We start from the raw sequence: 10958 nt of genomic DNA on the forward strand, positions 1-10958 counted from the left end.
GCCAAGAGTCTACTGACTAATGAATGGATAAAGAAGATGTGGTATATATACACAATGGAATATTACTCCGTCACAAAAAAAAGAACGAAATCTTGCCATTTGAATGACATGGATGGATCTAGAGAGTACTATTCTAAGCGAAATAAGTCAGAGAAAGACAAATGCTGTATGATTTCACTCATATATGGAATTTAAGAAACAACAAATGAGCAAAAATTAAAAAAAAAAAAAACAGAGAGAGATAGACAAACCATGAAACAGACTCACAGTTACAGAGAACAAACTGATGGTTCCCAGGGGGAAAGATGGAGGAGGGGTGGGTTAAATAGGTTATGGGGATTAAGGAGTGCCCTTGTGATGAGCACTGGATATTGGAAGTGTTGAATTGCTATATTGTACATCTGGAACTAATATTACACTGAATGTTAGTTAAATAACTAGAATTTAAATAAAAGCTTTTTTTAAAAAAAAAAGCTTAATTTAAAAAAAAAAGCTTTTTTTAAGTCAATGTGCTGACTTAGTTAATAGACAATCTGTTGGTAACCCAAAGTTTGAAACACTTTGGAAAAGTAAAAAGATGATAAATCTGTAAAATTTATCATATCTATGTGTCAGTGATTTGTTTATGCACAAAGAAAGCACTAAACAATTTTAAGAATTTTAATTGAAGCAAATTACTCTCCTTATTTATCATATTTTATGAAAATTCAAAAATAATTCATAATACATCATTCAATTAAAAAGGTTAATTAATCTGGATTAACAGAAAAATATTGTCATGATGCTGAGACGTTTACTGAGAATTATTCATTATATTCTCAGCCTAGATAAGCACCAAATCTTAGTATGTTTCAACTCAACAGTCCTTTTCTGTAGATTGATATGCCAACATGTCTTGTGGTTTGATTGATTCCCTCAATCATATATTAACATATCAAATGTTTATTGGTAAGTTTTATTGTAGACATTGTGCTATGCTCTAAGGACTACAACAACGAGAACAACGACCCTCCCTCTCCTCAGACCCAGCTAAATAAGATACATCCCAGCAATCAGACCAAGTGAGGTGAGTGTTATAGGATAGATGCTTTGGTAACACTTGAGAAGGCAACTAACCTGTAACTTGGGGATCAAAAAGGCCAAGGGCAAGAAAGAAATAACTTGAAACTGATCAATGAGTAAGAGCCCAGTTAAGGGGGTGGGGGAACATTTGTCCTGGGAAGAGAGACATTGACTGGTGAAGACCAAAGGATGACAGAGTACCTAGTGTGCTCAAAAAATGGCGGATCTATCTGGAGCATATAAAGAAAGGAGGGGTGGTAGAGGTGGGCAGAATGGTAGTAAGAAAGGAAGCTGAAGACAAAATCAGGGATAAGGCTGTAAATGTCACATAAAGGCGTTTGGACTTAACCCTGATGGTGATCTAGACTCTAGAGCCTTGTATCTCAGACTGAACCGGCAACACAGCATGAAAGTTTATTCCAGGCACAGCCCCACCCGACTTACCTAATCAGAATTATGGTAATAAGATCCTCACATAATTCATACACACATTAAACTTTGATGAGCACTGATCTAGAGCCGCTGAATGACTTTGATCAGGACGTGCTGAAGCATGACCTAATTAGGCTCTTGCTGGGGGTTCTGGTTGGCCCTGAAACTTTGTCTCCCAGGAAATTCCCAGGTGGCTTTTGTCTACCTTTCAGACCTCATCTGCTCTTCCCTTCCCTACTCTCCGACTATTGTAGACAGACCTGCTTCAGTAAGGCGCCTTCTTAAGGAATTGTCTTTGAATATAGGAAACATGTTTCAATTGCAGGGACTTAGCTCTGGCTCAAGATTCTGCCTTGAAAGCTCTGCTCCAGATATCTACACTTATTCCCATGCTTCATTCTAGCCTGTGCTCAAATATCACCCCCACAGAAAGACCCCAAAACCTCCCTTTCCAAAATACTTGCCCTGTCTCTCATTCACATTTACCTTAATTTTTATCATAATATATATCATTATATGACAATACATACTATGTCATATGTCACAAATTTTCTTTTTTAATAAATAGTTGCTTGTTTGTTTCCTACTGGATTTGCCCACTACAATGTAAGTTGTAGTTTTCTGTCATGTTTATTGCTGTACTTCAAGCACCTAGGTACTCAACGGATATTTGCAGAATGAATGGATGCCTGAATAAATGAATTAGAGGGTTAGTTAAAACAAGAAGAATCAAACACCAAATGCATTAAGGCCTGAAGTTACCTATCACTGACTCCCCCAAACAAATATTCATTCTGTGGTGCAAAAGAACTAAAACCCTCTAAGTTTAATGGCACAGTGAGAGTGAGAGCTCACAGAAGAAATTTTCTGACACTCAGAAGTTTCCACATTCACTGGAAGATTTAGAGATCCTAGGGTCAAAAGTAACTGCAGAGTGTGCAAAAGCTTGCTACATTTTAAGTACAAGGATGAGCTGAGCATCTAAATTAAAAAAGAAAAATCAAACAGAAATCAACCACTGCTGTTAACATAGGGGAATCACAGAATTTATCTTCAAGAATCTGAAGAAAAGAAGCCATTATCCATAAGAAATCAGGCTAACATATTGATCAGTCACTAAATACTCAGTAAATACTGCCTGATTGATTGTTATGCATCAGACTCTATTGTAGGTATTGGAGATAAAAAAACAACAACAACACTGAATTCATACAGTCAATGACTTCATGTTTCTTACAGTCTGGGATGGAATCAAGGGGACTTCACCATGTAGGACTGAAGTAGTTCTCTTTCCAATTGTTGTCTCCCTCCCCACCTTTAACACACATGTATCTGCTTCATATGCTAATTTATTAGGATTATTATAGCTAAAATATGGCTTATTTTGTAAGACTGTATTGAGGTAAATGACATAAAATGAGATTCAAAGATTTTAACTGTAGATTCTGATGGATATTGACATATGTATATACACATCTAAACACCACCACAGAACACTTTCATTGTACGTTTATTATTTTGATGTCTTTCTGATGAAATGACTCTCCTATCCTTATTAAATATCCTCACTGTCTCAGATAACACTCCTTGTCTTTTTTTTTTTAATGTTTATTTATTTATTTTTGAGAGAGAGAGTGAGTGTGAGCAGGGGAGGGGCAGAGAGAGAGGGAGTCACAGACTGAAACAGGCTCCAGGCTCTGAGCTGGCAGTCAGCACAGAGCCCGACGCGGGGCTCGAACCCATGAACCGTGAGATCATGACCTAAGCGAAAGTCGGACGCTTAACCGACTAAGCCACCCAGGCACCCCAACACTCCTTGTCTTAAGGTTTGTTCTGACAAGCCTGGTTAAAGGTATAACTCATGTAGGATGGCTAGGGTAGTCTCTCTCTCTCCATATTCATCTGACATTTAAGTACTTAACTCAGGCCAACTGACTTGAGCACAACAGACCCAAACCCAGGAGGAGAATGCTCTATGAAACTCTTACCCTTACCATAATAAAGTTATGCATCTTTATGTGCCTTCTTCAATCCTTTTTTCAATTCTTCCATTTCACTTCCTGCTTTGTACATGTATGACTTTAAGCTGCTTACTGCCCTTCTTGTATTCAGCTCTATATTTAATCTTGTCTTTGATAGCTGAGATGTGTCTCTGACTTTGTTTTTGTCCTTAAACATAAAAGTTTGTAAAGTTTAGGCTCGATCAGCTTCTGGTTTCTCTAGGTAATTACTCTGCCAGATTCAGCCTTGGCTGTGATAGCAAGTTAGTATTGATCTAAATGGACAATGAAACTTTAGCAGGACCTCTGGGAGGAAAGATTGCTGCTGGAGACATTTAGCTCTCAATTTTGGTAAAAAAAAAAAAATGAAGAAAATCTTTTCCTTGAGCTTTATTTATAGTCCAAATTTAAGTACACATCCTGATTTCCATGGTTGGCTTTGAGTGTTTTCCAAGTTTCACTTAGCAACACATTTATAAATTAACCTTTAGTCTGGTCACTTTTGTTCCTGCCTACTCTTATCCAATTTGGTGTTGATTTTTAGCAAACTTGTAGTGGGTGACTTTATGTCTAAATTCTGAGGGTAATTTACTTTATTTCACAATAAACAGGTATTTGGGGATTCTACTTTGCCATCCATTCTGCTAAACACAAAGTTCAATAGTTAGGAGAAAAGTTATACATGCAAACAAGTCATTGTAATGCACTTTGAAAAGTCCTTTATGATACAAACACTCAAATTTCCTTATCCTGACAAACATCAAAGCTTTTCAGTGATGCAACTTGTAGCTTCCCAAGTAGCCTAATGTAGCATGTAATGTAAAAGGCCAATGACAAGGGTTCTCAGAGAAGTACAAGAAGGTGTTCTAAAGAATACGTAATTCAAAAATTTCCACAAGATCCTTGAGCATTCTATAAAGGTGAAATATGTCACTAATGGGCAGAATAAGCACATCTAAACTTGTTTGCATTATTTCTCTTTGGTTATCCAAAGCTACAAGGTGGAAATTGTACATTTTTTTCTTCTTCTTTTTAAATGTTTTTTTAAATTTATTTTTGATAGAGAGAGAGAGACAGCATGAGCAGGGGAGGGTCAGAGAGAGAGGGAGACACAGAATTCGAAGTAGGATCCAGGCTCTGAGCTAGCTGTCAGCACAGAGCCCGACGCGGGGCTCAAACCCACGAACCACAAGATCCTGACCTGAGCCAAAGTCAGACGTTCAACCGACTGAGCCACCCAGGCATCCCTGGAAATTGTACATTTAAGGAAGGCTTTGTGGTCTTGAGTTTCCTAATTTGTAATTGTTTATAGTTCCCTTACTCTGGAAGAATATGCTGATGCAAATGATTAAAATTCTGCCATTCTTATTAATGTCTTTATGAAATCATAAAATATACAAGGATGTTTCATGTACATTGGAATAACTGTTCTTAAACAAAGTAAATTCCTTTGAGCAGGTCAAATGTGAAACCCAACTCTTTTCAGCAATACCAGAAAATAACTCTAAAGAAATACAATGCCTACCTGTTCTCCAATGTAACTACATGTCATTATAGGCATGCATATCCTGTTATACAAGGTTATGATTTTTGTTTTACTCTGAGATAGTAGTTGTGTCTTATGAATAATGCCATACCCTGAGGATAGGATTACCTCTTGGTGGATAAACTGGGTGTGAAAAAGCTTATTCTTACAGGCAATAAGGAACACCTAATTATTACATTATATCCCAAAATCTTGGAGAAAATTCTAACTGTAAGTAGAAAATTGTAACTCTAAGGATAAAATTGACATGAACCAAGTCATCCTTATATGTTTTTATTTTATTTTGTTTTGTTTTGTTTTTAAAGTTTATTTTGATAGAGAGACAGTGCATGAGTTGGGGAAGGACAGAGAGACAGACGGAGAGAAAGAATCAATCCTAAGCACTGACAGTTCAGAGCTCGACACGGGATTCAATCTCATGAACCGTGAGATCATGACCTGAACCAAAATCAAGAGTTGGACGCTTAATTCACTGAGCCACTCAGACGCCCCATTATCATATATTTTAAACCATATCATTTTTAGCTGTTATTTAAAGGAAGAAAAAAAATCATATTTCTTGATTAATATAGAAAAAAAGATGACAATCTTGTTATCCATCTTCTGGGGGAATTACTCTGCTCTTGGTGGTATATGTATATGTGTGTGTTTGTGTGTGTGTTTTCATTCTTTAGCTCTACAAAGGTGATTTGTTATAGCCATGTTATGAATGACAGTCAGGTCTGTAGGAGAATTGGAAGGAGAAGAGACTGGTCAGATGGGCAGAAACCAGATCTCTAAGACTAGATTTTCCAGCCTAAGGAATTTGGATTGGAGGTAAGGGCATTTGCTGGCATGGCAAATTAAGTTTCAGGTATTTTACAAGGTGGATTGTGTAGAAATTGAAAATAGTAATAAAGATGTACAATGTTCACATGAGAGAATCTGAGGGACTAAGTTGACATAGAAGCACTGGAAACAGAGTGGGAAAGTAAGGGGATGAAAAGCGCATAGATAGATAGTGGAAGTAGATGCAGTGAATGTAAAGAAGAGAACTGAGAAGTATTTTAAACTATCTGTATGTTCTTTAGGCTGTGGAGTTTAGGCTGAGATGTACTTTAAGCTGTCTGTGTGTTCTTTAGGCTGTGGAGTTGTTCCTTTGGCCACATACATGCGAATCTACAAGAAAGGTGATATTGTGGACATCAAGGGAATGGGCACTGCTCAAAAAGGGATGCCCCACAAACGTTACTATGGCAAAACTGGAAGAGTCTACAATGTTACCCAGCATGTTGTTGGCACTACTGTAAATAAACAAGGGCAAAGATTCTTGCCAAGACAGTTAATGTATGTATTGAGCATATTAAGCACTCAAAGAACCAAGATAGCTTCCTGAAGTATGTGAAGGAAAATTATCAGAAAAAGAAGGAAGCCAAAGAGAAAGGTACTTGGGTTCAACTGAAGTGCCCGCCTGCTCCACCCAGAGAAGCATACTTTGTGAGAACCAATGGAAAGGTGCCTGAGCTGCTGGAACCCATTCCCTATGAATTCATGGCATGATAAATGCAAAATAATAATAATAAAAGACCTGAAGACTGAAAAAATAATATAAAATTGATTTTTTATTAAAAATCTTAAAAGTAGTATTATGTATTCCCAAATCAATGTCATACACCAAACCAACAAAACAAAGGATAAAAATCATATGATCATCTCATTATATGCAGAAAAAGAAAAGAAGAGTTAGTACCTATTCTTTTCAAACTATTCCAAAAAAAGAGAAGAGGAAGGAAAACTTCCAAATTCATTCTATGAGGCCAGAATTATCCTGATACCAAAACTGGAAAAAGACACCACTAAAAAAGAGAACTGCAGGCCAATATTCCTAATGAACAGAGTTGTGAAAATCATCAACAAAATACTAGCAAACTTTGTCCAACAGTACATTTATAAAATCATTCACCACAATCAAGTGGGATTTATTCCTGGGTTGCAAGGGTGGTTCAATATTCACAAATCAATCATTGTGATACATGACATCAATAAGAGAAACGGTAAGAGCCATATGATCATTTCAGTATATGAAGAAATAGCATTTGATATAGTACAACATCCATTTATGATAAAAACAAAGTAGGTTTAGAGGGAACAAACCTCAACATAATAAAGGCCATATGTGAAAAACCCATAGCTAACATCTTTAATTTGGAAAAAAATGAAAGCTTTCCCCCTAAGATTAGGAAAAAGACAAGGGTGTTCACTGCCACCACTTTTATTCAACATAGTACTAGACGTCCTAGCCACAAATGATCAGAGGAAAAAAAGAAAAAAAGAAACATCCATATTGGTAAAGAAGAATTAAACTGTCCTTATTTGCAGACATGATACTATATATGGAAAAATCCTATACATTTCACCAAAAAAACTACTAGAAGAATTAAAAAATTCAATAAAGTGACAGGATACAAAAGTAATGTCTAGAAATTGGTAGTGTTTCTACACACAACAATAAAGTCTCAGAAAGAAAAAAATTTTTTAAAACCCACAATACCATTCACAACTATAAACAAAATACATAAACTTAACCAAAGAGGTAAAAGACCTGTATTCTGAAAGTATAAAACACTGATGAAAGAAATTAAAATGACACAAACAAATGGAAAGATATTCCATGCTCAGGTATTGGAAGATCCAATATTATTAAAATGTCCATATTATCCAAAGCAATCTACAAATTTAATGCAATAACTATCAAAATACCAACAGCATTTTTCACAAAACTAGAATAATATTAATATTATTAATTAAATAATTAAATAATATTAAAGTTTGTATGGAGTCACATAAGACCCGGAATAGCCAGCACTCCTAAGGAGAAAAAAAAAAAAGCTGAAAGTATCACAATTCCAGATTTCAAGATATACTACAAATAATCCATTGGAGAAGTGGGCAGAAGACATGAATAGACACTTTTCCAGAGAAGATATCCAGATGGTAAACAGATACATAAAAAGAGGCTCAACATTACTCATTCATCAGGGAAATCCAAATCAAAACCATAATGAGATATCACTTCACACCTGTCAGAGTGGCTAAAATTAGCAATCCAGGAAACAACAGATGTTGGAGAGGATGTGGAAAAATGGGATTCACACACACACACACACACACACACACACACACACTGAAATACTAGTAGGCGATTAAAAAGAATGAAAACTTGCCATTCCAATATCTGCGCATGGAATATCTAACTTATGTTAACTAACTTGAGAATAATAATAATAATAAAATATATACTACAAAACTATAGTAATCTACAGCTATAGTAATGTTATTGGCACAAAAATAGACACATAAAACAATGGAACATGATAAAGACCCCAGAAATAAACTCACATATATATGGTCAATTAATCTATGGCAAAGGAGGCATGAATATCCAATGGGAAAGACAGTCTTTTCAATAAATGGTGCTGTTGAGAAAACTATACAGCTACACGTAAGACAATGAAACTGGATTACTTTCTAACACCATACACAAAAACAAACTCAAAATGTATTAAAGACCTGAAACCATAAGAATCTGAGAAGAGAATACAGGCCATAATTTCTCTGACATCAGCCACAGCAACGTTTAGATAGGTCTTCTAAGGCAAGAGAAATAAAAGCAGAAATATACTATTGGGACAACATCAAAATAAAAAGCTTCCACACAGCACAGGAAAGCATCAATAAAACAAAAAGACAATGTACTGAATGGAAGAAGATATTTGCAAATGCTTATATACAGAGAACAAACTGATAAAGATATTTGCAAATGCTGTATTAATATCCAAAATACATAAAGAACTCATACAACTTAATGCCAACAGACATACACACACACACACACACACACACACACACACACCCTCAAAACTATACAATTAAAACATGGGCAAGGACCTGAATAGATATTTTCCCAAACAGGACATACAGATGGCCCATAGATGTTGAAAGATGTTCAACATCACTAATCAACAGGGGAATGCAAATTAAAACCACAATGAGATATCATATCTTACTTATTAGAATGGCTACAATCAAAAAGACAAGAAACAAGTGTTGGTGAGGATGTGGAAAAGAATAAAAACTTGTGCACTATTAGTGGAAATGTAAATTGGTATAGCTAATGTGGAAAATATTATGGAGCTTCCTCAAAAAATTAAAAATAGAAATACCATGTGATCCAATAATTCCACTATTGGGTATTTACTCAGGGCAAATGAAAACACTAACTTAAAAAGATATATGTACTTCTATGCTTACTGCAGTATTGTTTACAATAGTCAAGACACAAAATTAACCCAAATGTCCATCAATAGACAGATAAGGAAAATGTGGCATATATACACAATGGAATAGTACACAGACATGAAAAGAATGAGATCGTGCCATTTGAGACAACATAGACTTAGACGATATTATGTTATATGAAATAAGTCAGATTGAGAAAGACAATACCATATGATTCCACTCATAAATGAAATCATCTTCTAATTAGAAAATAAGTTTTGAACTATGAAAACAGGAAAATGATAGTGTAGCTGGAGTAAATATCACTATTGCTAATGATTTTTCTATTATGTCTTTTTGTCTAAGGTTATTAATGTATCTTTCAGCAATGGTTCCTTTTCATTGAATAGTCTACTGCTGAACACTTTCCAGGCCCTGCAAAACTCTTGGACAAAATGGAAATTCATAGGTATTAATCTTCAGATACTTTCTTCTTTTTTTTTTTAATGTTTTATTTTTTTTAGGAGAGAGAGAGAGACAGCGTGAGCAGGGGAGGGTCAGAGAGAAAGGGAGTCACAGACTGAAACAGGCTCCAGGCTCTGAGCTGGCAGTCAGCACAGAGCCCGACGCGGGGCTCGAACCCACGAACTGTGATGAGATCATGACCTGAGCGAAAGTCGGACGCTTAACCGACTAAGCCACCCAGGCGCCCCAATCTTCAGATACTTTCAAATATTCTAAATAATATTGCCAAAATAGTTCCCACAAAATACACACACACACACACACACACACACACACACACACACACCCCACAGGGATGCCTGGGTGACTCAGTTTGTTAAGAGTCCAACTTTGGGGCAGTGGCAGTGCGGCGCCAACGGCGGCGGCTTGGGCCTGAAGCTGCTACGTTCCCCAAATGCACGCGGGCATGGAGGCCTCGGATCCCAGGTTGTATCGCTGCTTGACACTGGCAGATCTGAGGCTGTGACACTTCCCCCACCCCCCACTCAATCCCCGGCTGCAGGGAAGCAGCGACCTGTGGGACTGTTTCTGGCTGTATAAACAAAGTCCGCGGACGGACTGGGACCTGGAAATGAGGCAGGGCGTGGGGAAAAACTGAGAGCTTTCCCCCTGAGATCAGGCACACCACAGGGATGTCCACTCTCACCACTGTTGTTTAACATAGTGCTGGAAGTCCTAGCATCAGCCATCAGACAACAAAAGGAAATCAAAGGCATCAGAATTGGCAAAGAGGAAGTCAAACTTTCACTTTTCGCAGATGATATGTTACTCTACATAGAAAACCTGACAACAGTGTGGAGGTTCCTCAAAAAATTAACAACAGAACTCCCCTATGACCCAGCAAAAGCACTGCTAGGAATTTACCCAAGGGATACAGAAATGCTGAGGCATAGGAGCACGTGTACCCCAATGTTCACAGCAGCACTCTCAACAGTAGCCAAATCATGGAAAAAGCCTAAGTGTCCATCAACAGACGAATGGATCAAGAAGATGTGGTTTATCTATACCATGGAATACTACATGGCAATGAGAAAGAATGAAATCTGGCCATGTGTAGCAACATGGATGGACCTTGAGGGTGTTATGCTTAGCGAAATAAGGCAAAGAAAACAGATACCATATGTTTGCACGTATAG

Source organism: Crocuta crocuta, unplaced genomic scaffold (assembly GCF_008692635.1).
Source record: "Crocuta crocuta isolate KB4526 unplaced genomic scaffold, BGI_CrCroc_1.0 scaffold211, whole genome shotgun sequence".
Taxonomy (NCBI): domain Eukaryota; kingdom Metazoa; phylum Chordata; class Mammalia; order Carnivora; family Hyaenidae; genus Crocuta; species Crocuta crocuta.